Raw genomic sequence first — 12,350 nt, forward strand, 5'->3', positions numbered from 1 at the left:
GTATTATTTATGGTTACAGCCACAGTTGATCCAAGACTAAATTAAAGTACAAAGTACACTTTGCCAGCAATAGACCGACTGATAAAAGGCCTGCTGTCAGCTGAATTGATGCTGAGCTGTAACTAACTAGCTAGGAGAACTCAGAGGATTTTGACAACCAATTTCAGTGGGACAGCAGAATAGTGCCACACTAGTGATGCTGGATTCAAGCTTTTAGTCTGGCTAGACACAAACAACAGATATGCTGTCTGTGCATGATAGAATTCAAGCTTGTCACACTCCATGTATTTTTACCCTTCCCGTTGCATCTAAAATCTCCCATAAATTTGGGGCACATTGGGAGATACTGGAATCAGATTAAGGAGACCCATGAGTGGCACATAATAGCCAATCAGCTTTATAACTGAATGCACAGAGTGTATAAATTTTAGTTTAAAGATCAAACACAGTGTCTGTGTTTGATAGACAGTGGCTGGAAGGCTGAGCCCTGGCAGGGAAACCAGAGATTAAGAAAACAAACTTGTGCTGTAGCTTACAAGTCATGGGCAGACAATGTTTTGTCATCTAACCGGACCAAAGAGATATCTGCAGATGCATTTACATGCTGTTTAATGCACTGCAGCTGAGCAGCTAATTAGCTATCAAGCCTGCAAACTGCTGTTAGCAGTGAACTTTTCTCTAGTGAATGTTTGTGTGGTGGCTCGTTCTAAAAGCTAAGGTGCAAGACTGGGCATGTTCATATTTGTAAGTTAGATAAAAAGGAGACTTTAGCAGGAAAGCTAATGTGGGTTGTTGTTCAAAGTCTGTGGCTCTTGTGTTGTGTAGCAGGTTGTTGTCTGGCTGTTAGTGTAGAAAGGTGACATTATTGCTTTATGCAAATATGGTTTAAAATTAAACAATTTCATTGGCTGTATGAAAAAGTACTCTATCTACACAGATGGAGAATTAACAGTTCTCAGACAGATTAACTGTTTGGTGTTTGGTTGTTTTTCTCAAAGGAAAACATGGGACATATGACTTTCAGAGCAGATATGTATGCTTTAGCAGACAACCAACAATTGCGATAGTGTTTTAATTTAAGTATTGAAGTGATGCATGATACAGCATATATACTAAAATTCGTCTACATAATCACCTCTTTTTAATGTTCCTTTCCCAAAATAATGCCACTCATTAAATTTGCATGCCATCTGGTATTTCAAACTTGGCTTTTGTGATATTTCCAAGCAATCCATAATATTTTATGTGCTGTTTACAGCAGTAATTAGAATGCTTTAGTGTTATGCTCTAGTGTACGTATGTACACTGTGTGTATGTTCCTGTGTGTGGGACTATGGTTAGAGGCAGCTATGACTCACACTGCTTTAGTATATGCCCCTTCATTATACATAAACTTAACCTTTCATTATACTTTCTGCTCCTTACCAATTTGTAATTTAGGGAAAACACAGAAATTGCCTTTTGAAAAAGATTAATGACATAAGGTGTATCACTGTAATGAATGTGGTGGGGAATCGCACTGCTGCTACTCGCAATATAATATGGATCAATAGGAACTGGTCCAGAGACAACAACAGTAGAGGTAATGCTACAAATACCATTTGTAATGTACATATTTTATCTTTTTTTTATACTTATGTCTAGAACATGAATACTCTGAATGTTCTATTAAAATGTGTACAATGAAATGTACTTTGATACATTTATTCATTAACAATATACGTGTAGCTGTCTTCAAATGTCCCCCTCTTTTATTCAAAAAGCCTAGTTTAATTTTAGTTGAAACATTGTAAATTGCGGTGCAAAAGAGGTTTTCTTCTGGCACATTTACAAGTACAGGGTGACTGGAAACTTCTGATGCCAGGCTTTTGACAGCATGGGGCGGGCCTGGGTTGTAAAGCAATTAAATTGATGACCCATCTCAAATGCTGGAGGATGGTTTGGTGAGTCATTAAGAGCTTGGACGAAGCTATAAATCAGCTGTGTGTCGACCAAAGATAAACACTAATACAATTTCCTTTTTTCCCTTTCTACTTCCTCATCTTTTAACAGAAATAAAGATACAATTGCTTCTACTCTAACAAAAACGTCTTTTGACAATAATCGTGACAAACTCAGTGGAACTTGTCACATACTTTCGTTACACTGTTATCCTTCGGTTCTATTGTCTGGCACTGATCACAAATGATGAATAACACAGCTTTATTTGTGACACTGTCGCTAAGCAATAATTTAATAATATATTTTAATAATAATGACAGCATCAACACTAAATGAGCATGGTAAACAGTAACCAGGATATCAAGGGTAACTTGGTTAAGCCAGCAAGCATGCATCCATGAGCATGCTACCTGCATGCTACAGCTAAGTGGTGCAATGCCAAAACGTTCCAGGTGAAACACAAGCCCTAGAATTATTGTTCCTCATGTTGGAGTAAGTGGATTACAAGAAATTCAATAACAAAAATTTAACAGAGCAAACAGAAGCAAATAAGAAAACAAGGAGGCTTCATACTAAAATATGAGAAAGAAATAAAGGCCTCTCGCTAATATACGCCTGCTTCTGATAAAGGCCCGGTACCCTCTGCAGTTGAGGTAAATAAAGGCTCTGGCCACTATTTGAGGAAATACAGTGCATACATAATGCTTGTAATATTTTCTGCAAGACATTGTTTAATCACTTTTCGTGTATACAGAAACAGATCAAGTTATCCTGCACATGCCCTCTGCAACTCATCCCCCACGATTTACCTCCCACTGTGTTACCATGACGACTATTCCATATTAATAAACGTGAGTCATATTCCCCATCATTCATCTGAACCAAATAAATTTCCACCCTTGACATATTTAGTAGCTGTTTTTTAATGATCCAGGTAGGTTTTTGCCTACATACAGTATACTGGTAATTGTCTTTTGCCCCAAACATGTTGACAGTATTGTTGACATGTTCATCATATTGTTACATATAATATTATAACACTTTATAGTAACCCAAGGTCTCTGCATTTGTTTAGTGTTCTTCTGCTATGCCACCTGAGCACCCGTGACATGGATAATTTATTAAAAATATGCATGAAAACCGATAGGTGCACTGTGTCACTCTTCCCTGCACAATCAAATGTGGCTTATAACCAGTGCAAGTAATGTATGCATCTCAGGCCTTTTTCTGTATGTTTTGTGACACTTTCCTTACTGCAAAGCCTTAGTGAATTCTCCCAAAAGAGTAACATACATAACATTATTTAACTTTCTAACCAATTCTGTAAATATCTCATTTAAATGTATAATACATGTATAATATAAATATAAATGTATTCATGAATGTAAGAATATTTGACTTGCTGATATTCAGTGTGTGCTACCACATATTTTTTATGTAACCACGTAAAACTGTTAAAACTAATTTAACATATTTCATTGTGTGTTTGCATTTATTAAACTGTTCAAAAATGTTTCCCATGTTTCACAAGGGGATTTGTGGTATTACTGTAAATACAATTTCAGTCACATAAGCTTATCTACATTCTTTGCATAGGGTAAAATAGCTGATATCTGTAAAATAATTTACAGTGACATCCATAACAGTGGGCTCAACCATGGCTCATTTGCATCGTGTTAGTAGCATTTGCATCCTATACAGGGCTGGAGACTAAAATTGAACAGGCAGTTTCTCATACTAAACCTGTGCCACTAAGATGAATCCTAATTAGACCAAGAGGTGGAAAGTAGTGGACAGTGGTGAGAGTGTGTAGAAAATATGAATGAGTGCATGCTAATAAGCCTTTGGGTTGTTTGTCAAACTCTATCCCACGTCAAACCCCTGGATATCATAGCATATCTTATTAACAGTTTCCACACTCATGCAAACACACACTTTTTGTCCTATGGCTAACCATCAGCATGCAGACAGAATTATATCAAAGAACTGTCATGCTTTGTCCAGTCTGGGGAAGAATTAGCACATTCAATAAAGATAGAGAAGTAGAAAAACCATGAGAGAGTGACTACATACTAATATCTTCTGTCTTATTCAAGCCTCTTTTTCCTCTGGAGAAGCAGCTTGGAAATATTTCACTTCAACTCACACTTTTAGAGAGTATAAATGTGGTACAAAAAATTACTCTAAAATGATTCAGAACAGTCTCACGCCACTGCGTGTGGCTGATTACTGTGCAGACAAAAGAACGACAAGGCCCTCTAGTCTTCAAAGATTATCTCAGAGGATCACAGACATAGTGGTATTATTTTCTTTCTGATGCATTTGGGTTGGTGTTATTTTAACCACCCTTGTCAGAGTGGGGGCTAACACAGAGCCGCGACATGCCACACAGAGGGCTTAAAATCCATTATCAGAGTCAGTCCTTCAAGGCTGTCTGCTGCTCTTAAGACAGTTGAAAAGCATTTGGAATGAATTAACTTCCAGTCAGAGTCAGTGCTGAAGTTCTGGAGGCATTGCTTATTCTGCTTTTTGCCTGTGTTGCTTTTCTGCTGCTGCTGAGCCAGGAAGGATGACAGGTGGTTTATTCTTTTGCTTGCTAACCTCAAATTATAATAACAGCTGTTGTTAGCGAAGTTTAGCGATTTTAGACAGGTAATGTTTTTGTGCCGGTGCTTTCTTTTTTCATCACTTGGCTCATCAAACACCAGTTGGTTATATTACACAATGTGCTGTGTAAAACTGAATATTGTTATGCTGTTTATAATACAGCTTGCACCGTTGTTTCCATGATCACAGTCATTTTTTTCCCACTGTGTGAAATGGATAGAAATTTTTTGGTGTGGAGGTTTTGATTATAGTTGTCTCATTTTTCAAATCTACTTTTCCTTGCTCAAGGAGACAAAACTTGCTCTGAATTTAGTTACCATGGTAATTATACTGCAATACATCTTTCAGCCATGAATCTCTTTATCAAAAAGATTCTTGAATCTAATTGTAGAATTTAAACTTGTGTATCAACCTTTCATATGGAAGAACAAAGACAAGAAATATGAAGTTTCACAGTGCACTGTCTGCCATGTCGAATGTAAATTGTAAATGCAAAATTTCAGAGGTCTTTTTAATTATGTTGCAACAGGACCACCCTGTTAGCAGAGAGGTGTAGGGAACTTTATTGGACAGATGTGAGTACTGTGTGGACAGCAACAATCTAGCCTTTACCCAGTGGTGTGGAATGAATGGTCAAATTCTGATGGATTACTGATGCACTCAGTGAACTCTCCTGGTGCTGCTTGATGAAGTTCAAATGTCAGTAAACATGACTGTTCCTGGTAGCTTGCCATTTTTAAGGTTAACTTTTTGACAACTGCAGCATATTCTGGTTTGTGTGCTTTAAGAAAATGGCAGGATGTTTTTTTTTTCCTCTTTATGGCACATTGTTGTATCCAGCTACAGTATCTGTCTTCCTAAAGGAAGTACTCAGAGGCTGAGCAGATGGTATGATATCACTGGCATATCTTTCATCAGTTGATGTCCCTTTTGGGACATCTCTGATAGAGTTGGGTTGGCAAAGATGCTTTTTTAACTTCAAGCACCATCCGAAACTTTAATTTTGGCCTGTCAAACTCTAGTAGTTTTTAACAGTTTAGAGAAGACACATAGTGTTGTCTCCAATTTCATTTTAAGGCGCTTGTATACTGTCCCAGTGTGCAAGAGTTTATTACAATGTGTGGCACACTCCAAAAGTCAGGAATTAAATGATGAGTTGTCCGTGTGGAGCCAGATTTCCACTTGGTTGCCTCTGGTTTGCATAAAGAGTCAGCAGGGAGGAAAATGGCAACTTCGCCCAAACAAAAGTTTTGTGCAAACCCTCATTCCCTAATCCCTCTGCCCACCATCTCCTGCGTGTCCCCACAGTCCTATGTTCCTGACAACTGAGCATCATGACTCCCCCTGCTCCGCTGCACTGAACAGCTCAGTTTACCTCATTACTATTGAATTTCAATGCATTATGGTTTAAAAAAAATGCCTTGTAACAATTCTTTCATCCTTTTACTCTGACACTGTTGGTTAAATGCCGGATCAAGTGTGTCATTCAGTGTGCCGTGGAGATCCACATAACACTGTTGCAGCCAAAGGTGGGAATTAAGATCTGTGTACAATTCAGACAGGCTTTAAGAGGGAAACATTCACAAATATTTGCACCATAACAGTAAAACTAAAACATAATATTATATAGATATTAAATTTAATCTAATTCTGTGCACAGTTGCTGATAAAGCCTTTCTAAGGAAAACACTATAGGAGCAACATCAGTGAACAACTGATGCAGTACTTTAGTTTTACATCATAATTGCATCATAATCTGCCACTCTCTAACCCATAGTTGGTCCAATATTTTATATATTAGTTGACAAGAACCATTTTTGAATTAGAATCAGTTTCAGTCAATTCAGTCTGCCTCAATTCCAAACCTAAGCAAACATTAAATTGACTGAGAAAGGGTATTAAATCACGCAGGCTTTATTCCCAACTAGCAGGTAAGATGCGCTGAGAAAGATTAGTATTTCAATTTCCTTTCCCTTCTAATAATTCAATAAACTCTGGTTGACTAGTTTGAATATAAAATACAGGTAATATCTGCTGTGTCTATGTGGCAAGATTGAGATGTCAAGAAGAGCACAAAATGATTGTATATTGCTGTTATTTTTTAAATAATCTTCAGTAATATCTGAAAATAGCTGCACTCGTATACTGGTCCCTATCATTATCTCTGTATATCTTTGTCTTAGAAGCATATTTCAGAAAATCCGTAGATGGCATAGATTTTATGAATTAAGGAACAATTCAAATGATCCAACCAAAATCAAACACTTTCAAAAACACGTTAACATATTAATTTTAACAATACTAAAAATAAATTTGTGTCCAGTAACAGTGTTTATATTTTTCTCTATTTGCTTTCCTGACATAAACAAACATAACTCATCTTTAACAGATGATGTCTGTGTTGTCTTCATCATCAAAAGCAGTAGACAGCAGCAGCTCATAAATGCCTTTGGCGATAAAGCTGAGCTGCGTAGTCTGGTGGAGTCGCAGTACAAAGCTATCCTTCACTCTCACCAGTCATCTGTTGTGGTGGATGAAAAATATACACAATATGGTCTTTAAATACAGCCTCCAAAGTGTAGAATGGACTCAATCTGATTATCTGAGTTCATACATGCAGATTTTCACTGTGATGTGAAGATGAGTGCTCAAGATTAAATCATCCTGTTAGAATGACGCCTGTGTGAGATAGAACAAGGAATTGTGTTTTCGTGTATATTCATCTAAACATGCTGTATGCTTGCATATATAAGCCATTCACACAAAAAATAAGAGGATCAAAATTTTAAAAAGACAAGCTAAATCTATTTCAAATCGCAAAGTCTATTTTTGTCTTTGGGCAACACCATTCCCAGTAGCTAAGAGACAAGTGTGTGTTTTCACACTGAAAATTAAATATGAAGCTTGAGTTCACATGAATATGGGCAACATACAGCTGGGTTGAGACTTCCTGTTTCTCACTTAGGGACTGTGTTGCACCCTCGCAAGTTTTTTTGCTCTTGCAGCAATAAAACTGTTGTGCTTAATATAACCCATTTGAGCAGCAGTGGAGCTAAAGGGCATGCATCTCTGTCACCTCTAAACCAGATTAGACTGTCAAATATGCTTTTAGAGTATTTGATTCCCCCCCCCCCCCCCCCCCCCCCCCCGCCTGTCAGAGTGATTTAGAGCCACGCTGTTTCAAAGACTTTTTGAAATGTCTGTTGTTTTATGAAATACTCAGCACACATCTTTCCTATATTGTTTCCTTGTTATCCGTATTTTTTAATTACTGAAAAGATTTTCTCGAGTCTTTACAGCATTTCCCTAGCTGTATTCTGTTGTTAACTCCAGATGTTGCAGTGGGAGAATTATGTAAATCCTTGATCACTCACATTTCATCTCATCTCGTCTTTCTCTGAAATGTGTGATGGCCACTAAGTACAATCATCTAGCATCTTAATTTTGACAAGATCATTAAGAGACAGGGTTCTCAATAGATCATGCTCTGTTCCTGATTAAAGCTGAGGGGGCTAATGGGTAATTAGCAAAATGAATAGCATTCATTCAGAATGTGCGAACTTTAATTTGCAGGGGTGATCTATGTGTAGTGTAATGTGGAGGGAGATACAGTATATGTGTAATTATATTTCATGCATACTCTTTCTCTTACTTTTTTCATTTTTTTCTTTGATTTCTTCAAACCTGCTTATGTTGTACTTTTAATCCCAATACTCGGGAATGAAATATCATCACTCTGGTATTTAATGGTGTCATAAAATTCTCATTTGTAATTTCCCCCCAGATCATACGTATATAGACCCTTGGTGTTTTATGTTCCTTTCAAATATAGATATACAGGTGTAAAAGAGGGAAAAGATAATATGTGAACATCCAATCCATCAAATTTTATCTAATAATATTTTTTATAATATTATAATATATTAATCATTTTCAACTGAACTTTCAAATTTGTAAGCACAAAAACACACAAACACACGTCTGTCTAATGTGTCCCTTTTTAAACTACTTTTCAGAGTTTAATATTGTTGGGCCTCAAACCACAAGGTCACACAGAGAAGGCCTACATGTAAACTATGAGACTTGACCACGAGGTGCTTTTTCCTTTGTTTCCCCCGAGACAAAGGAATAGTGCCAAAGTGCTGCTTATAGACAATGGGAGTCCATTGCAAACTCCATTTCCAAGGATGCTTTGCGATTTTCACACCTCAGCAGGGAACAGTCAACATACAGTCTCTCATTGGCGGAGACGCTCCTGCACAGCGGAGCATCCTGATGACGCAGCCATGACACGCAGCCCCTTTAAAAACTGAGCACACCCTGAAACACACGCCTTTCCCATGTCACTGAGCTAAGGGTAACTTCTGTTCCTCTGTGAGTCAGCTTGACTAAAGGGGGTACCCCACGCACGTGTTTTTCCCCTCACGGAAAGACTCCCCTCGCCGGATGAGACGAGACTTCACCTGTGTTCACCCGAACACAATCCCTGGATCCGAGAGAGACCGCTGCTGTAACCAGCGTCCTCAAATTCCCTCGAGAAGGAAGAAACGAAGTTTACTCAGGAAGACGTGGAACTTCTCTGCCCCGCTCTTCTTCACCGAGTCGACTCTGCTGTTCTCTAAGCCACGCCACTGAGAGCCAGCTGCCGTGATTTTTTCGCCGACCGTGCGAGAACGGCCACCATCTGCATCCAAGCCAAGGACGGAAAGACGGACTACATACACACCCTGCTCGCTTCCTGAAGCGACCAAGTAAGAGGCATAAGTCTGGGCAGAGGCAGTGTTAGTTGTGTGTTCTTTTCAGCATCAGTGCTGTTGTTTAGCATTTCGCTTTTTAGCTTTATTGCTATTGTTTCTCGTTGTGTGAGTTGACGGACCACCGAGTACATTTTTCCTGCTTACTCGTAGGAGTATTTTAAGTTTGCTGCCTGTTTAGTTGTGTTCACCATGCTAGACTGTTTTGTGTTTGTCCCGCTCGGGACTACTACTGTATTTGTGCCACCATGAGTGAGAAAGTAAGTTGCTTTGTCGATCAGAAACCAGACAACGTGCATCACAGACTGCCGTCCGTACGCATGCTGTCTGTGGACAAAGGAGCCGCTTCTCTTCCCCTCACGATGGCTTTTCCTCCTTCTTCTCCCTCTCTTGCAACTAACACACACACACACACACACACAGATACACGCACCGACATCTCTTTGCACATCTGATGGTCAGATAACGTCGGACATAGCTTTGCTTTGCCTTTCCTTATCCGCCATCAGACACGTGTGTTTTTCACGGAATTGGGTGAGTGCAAGACGCCGACCACCAGGCAGCGCCATCTTGCTTTTGTCTAACCAAGACACCGACGTACTTCCGCCATTTGGGTCTCGCGTGATGTGACTTCCTCCCATAGTCACGTCCGCGTTGCAGACCGATGACGTCATCATGTCAGGCCAAGTCGCCATCTTGGCACAGACACCCACTCACACACACACACACACACACCTACTCACACACATGCATTCCCCTGCATGTGCTCAACCCTGTATATAGCTGTTTGTGTTTTGTTTGGTAGAATTAGATTTTAGAATAGTTGTTTATTGAATGAAGCATTTGTTAACTTTGTTAATTTTGCTAAGTTTAATAAACACTGTTATATCTTTAAAGAGAAGTTCTTTTGTCATTATTGTGTGTAACGTATTGTAAATAGCGGCTGATTGAAGGAGTCAGAGCTCGAATTCACCCTTCTTTGTTCACCCTTGAATGTTGATATCTCTCAGATATTAACATCCTAGGTGAACTCCCATTTATGAGACTACCTTGTTTGGTTATTGGTCCCGGTTTCCGGATGGTGCACCGTATTTGTTAATACATATTAATAATTCTATTAATTTTATAATTAAATAATTATCACTGATAATTGTTAATTATTGTTAATAACCAACCATGCTCACCACAGATCCAACAGTTGGTGCCAGAATTATTGATTGTTAACAATATCTTATTTTCATAATTCATAATTATCTATGATAATTGTGAATTATTGCTAATAACCAAACGCACTACTGCCCGTCCCAACAATATATGTAACATTAAGTATTTACACAGTGGCCAGAATTTTTTTTCTTTTTAAAATTCTTTTTTATGTGATGCATTTTCAATTACTGATCAGCTGTCAAGCTGGTAATTAAAGTAACATCATCTCAGTCAATAAAGTTGTATCTGTGTTTCATTAACAAGTGCAGTCGATCTCTTGGCCTGTTCTCGTTGTGCTGCTATAACAGAATCACTAAAGAAGAACTGACTGAAATTCATTTATCTGAAATGCAAATCCTCCCCCTTCCTAGCCCTCATGTCTTTGGAGAGTTGTCCGAGCAGAAAGAGCAAGTAGTTAGTGGGCTGCGCTAATGGCTAACCTTAAGTCCTTTCATTCAGCCGCAGTGTGCTGCATGACAATCGTGAATTACAGACAGTTATTCCCATGGCCCTGCCTCAGTGTGATGAATGGCTCCAATCTTGCTCTGGTAAGGAAGTTAGCATTACATTCATGAGATACAGTAAATGGATCTGAGACCAGAGAGCTTTTTCATTGAAAGTTTCACATATAGGACTTTGTTCAGAACACACATGTGAACAATACATAAAGTTTAACATGCATTTATCCTGCTTTAGTTTTTGGCAATGATTTTCCTACAATATCCAACATGCCATCGCTTAATCTGTTTTGTAAAATTTGAACATTTCCACAGCAAAGAGAAATTTGATGTAACATTATTTCAGTTTTTGTACCCTTTGTGTGAAAACTGCATTCATTCAATTTTGTGAGATAGCGATCTTAATTTGATAACATGAATATCCTAAAGACTTAGGATAACATTAAACAGTCTCATGACCTGTCACCCCTCCTTTGACTAAATTGACTATAACAGAGTTAGTATATATCTATTTCCATAATTGGTGTGGCAATTGTTAGTGTATAGAGGGAGAAAGTAGATGGAGAAATCCTTGAAATAAGAATTTAATGCAGAGATATCTGTAAATTAAAGCCTGAGGTGAGTGTGAGGGTCTTCCAAATGTCAAAGCACTTTTAGTAATCTTAAGGTGGTATCTTAAGCGTATCTACATATTCTGTCTCCATTTTTTCCCCCTTGTCTGTATTAAAATCTTGTGCTTGATAATTTTCACAAAAGCTTCGATAACTGGAGAATGGCTGCTGCTTTGAGGGCATTCAACTCTTTTAAGGTTTCACATTTAACAGTGGTGTGCTTTCTGAACAGTTTGATATTTTATTGCTGGTGAAATGCTCCAAAAAGCGGAGGAGAACATAAGAAAGCTGCTCTACTCTGGTTTTAAGAATCCAGCAACAGATCTTATCGGATCCAGAGCTCTTCCTACAACTTATCATGCAAAAAAGGTTTGTCACAGTATTTACAGTAAAACATTACCAAACAGTGAATTCTTCCCCTAAACTCCTGTAACTTTAATAGTGTTAAATGAAGCAGCAAACTGTTTATTAGAACTAAAAAGAACTATTTATCTTGTCCTGGACGAGATATGGTAATACAATTATGTTTCATGCTTTTCTAAACATCTCTAATATTAATTTCAAGCGTGGCTCAATCTTGTCTTTGCATGGCATTTTGGCTCTTTTATTTCTGACTTGATTATCTTCCTAATTTCCCTGCCCTGCATTACATAACCTTTATTAAAACCTACCAAATGATGCCTTTAATTAAACCTAAGGTTCATTACCAAGAAGAATCTTAACTTGATTACTACAGATCACAGGGACCTTGCAGACCAATATTGACATACAAG

At 38.2% G+C, this 12,350-nt stretch overlaps 1 protein-coding gene across 1 annotated transcript in view; it reads left to right on the forward strand.

Moving 5' to 3' along the window:
• The window catches only part of LOC137170519 (astrotactin-2-like), a 287,500-nt gene that overhangs the window by 180,338 nt on the left and 94,812 nt on the right, over positions 1–12,350 (forward strand). The gene's annotated exons all lie outside the window — the stretch shown is intronic.

Source organism: Thunnus thynnus, chromosome 19 (genome assembly GCF_963924715.1).
Source record: "Thunnus thynnus chromosome 19, fThuThy2.1, whole genome shotgun sequence".
NCBI lineage: Eukaryota > Metazoa > Chordata > Actinopteri > Scombriformes > Scombridae > Thunnus > Thunnus thynnus.